The sequence below is a fragment of the Schistocerca americana genome, unplaced genomic scaffold (assembly GCF_021461395.2).
Source record: "Schistocerca americana isolate TAMUIC-IGC-003095 unplaced genomic scaffold, iqSchAmer2.1 HiC_scaffold_47, whole genome shotgun sequence".
Taxonomy (NCBI): Eukaryota; Metazoa; Arthropoda; class Insecta; order Orthoptera; family Acrididae; genus Schistocerca; species Schistocerca americana.
In genome coordinates this window covers 372,501-374,395 of record NW_025726203.1, presented here as the reverse complement: position 1 = coordinate 374,395, position 1,895 = coordinate 372,501, and positions in this window count along the sequence as shown.

The following is a 1,895-nucleotide window of genomic DNA, read 5'->3' as shown; positions in this document are numbered from 1 at the left end:
TAGGTTAGGTTAAGGTACGACATAGGTTAGGTTAAGGTACGACATAGGTTAGGTTAAGGTACGACATAGGTTAGGTTACGGTACGACATAGGTTAGGTTACGGTACGACATAGGTTAGGTTACGGTACGACATAGGTTAGGTTACGGTACGACATAGGTTAGGTTACGGTACGACATAGGTTAGGTTACGGTACGACATAGGTTAGGTTACGGTACGACATAGGTTAGGTTACGGTACGACATAGGTTAGGTTACGGTACGACATAGGTTAGGTTACGGTACGACATAGGTTAGGTTACGGTACGACATAGGTTAGGTTACGGTACGACATAGGTTAGGTTACGGTACGACATAGGTTAGGTTACGGTACGACATAGGTTAGGTTACGGTACGACATAGGTTAGGTTACGGTACGACATAGGTTAGGTTACGGTACGACATAGGTTAGGTTACGGTACGACATAGGTTAGGTTACGGTACGACATAGGTTAGGTTACGGTACGACATAGGTTAGGTTACGGTACGACATAGGTTAGGTTACGGTACGACATAGGTTAGGTTACGGTACGACATAGGTTAGGTTACGGTACGACATAGGTTAGGTTACGGTACGATATAGGTTAGGTTACGGTACGATATAGGTTAGGTTACGGTACGACATAGGTTAGGTTACGGTACGACATAGGTTAGGTTACGGTACGATATAGGTTAGGTTACGGTACGATATAGGTTAGGTTACGGTACGATATAGGTTAGGTTACGGTACGATATAGGTTAGGTTACGGTACGATATAGGTTAGGTTACGGTACGATATAGGTTAGGTTACGGTACGATATAGGTTAGGTTACGGTACGATATAGGTTAGGTTACGGTACGATATAGGTTAGGTTACGGTACGATATAGGTTAGGTTACGGTACGATATAGGTTAGGTTACGGTACGATATAGGTTAGGTTACGGTACGATATAGGTTAGGTTAAGGTACACATTGTTGTAAGGAAAGGTTTAATGGGGGGCGGGGCGGCCGGTTTGTTGATTGTGATTATAGTAAGTGGATGCCTGCGGCATCATCTGATTTGCCACGTCAGGATGCACCTTTGGCTCATGACAGGCGGCGCTCTCATTCCATGCTTGTGGCAGACCTGTGTCTTTCATTCCTGCCATTGTTTGTGTGCTGTGAGAGGAGGCAGTATTGTGATGTTGGGTGCACCCCTGTGTAGGACATGTGTGGGTGTTGGTGGCTTGGCTGAGCAATGGTGGTTGTCGGGTGGGTGGGATATTCTGTTTTCTGAGTGGACCTCCCAGTCTGGTTATGACAGTGTGGATTGTCTAATGTGGCGGAGAGGATGCACTGGGTGTTGTTCCATGCTGGTGCTTACATATTGTCTGTGTGCGTGTTACAGGCAGAGAGTAGTGCGTGATAAGGGTGTGTGGCTGACGTGTGGTTGTGATTGTGAGCAGAGTCTTTCAGCATGTATACGGACAGTTGTATACATTATCTGTATTCTGATGGCTCTATCTATTACTAATCAGCGCCGTGTATACGTTTAATCCGGTTCCAGTCGAAACTGTTGTATCTCTGTACATTAGTGACACGGCGAGCCCGCTATGTAGTTACTCGTCTCGGCAGCTTCCACCGGTGTATGGCAAATGATTATAAGGAATCAGTCTAGTCGTCAATACCGATGGTGTGACGTCACATGTCTGGGGTGGGGGACGCTGCGCCCTTCCGGTGGGTCATGGCCTAGAAAGACTCTTCCCACGCAGGGGGGCGTGGACTGTCATTGACTCTTCCGAGTAATATACTTGCCGTACGTTTTTGCGACTGCGAGTGCAACGCTCACCGGTACCGACATGGATGGAGCGCCTCCTAGCTGACCGCTCAGCATCGGCA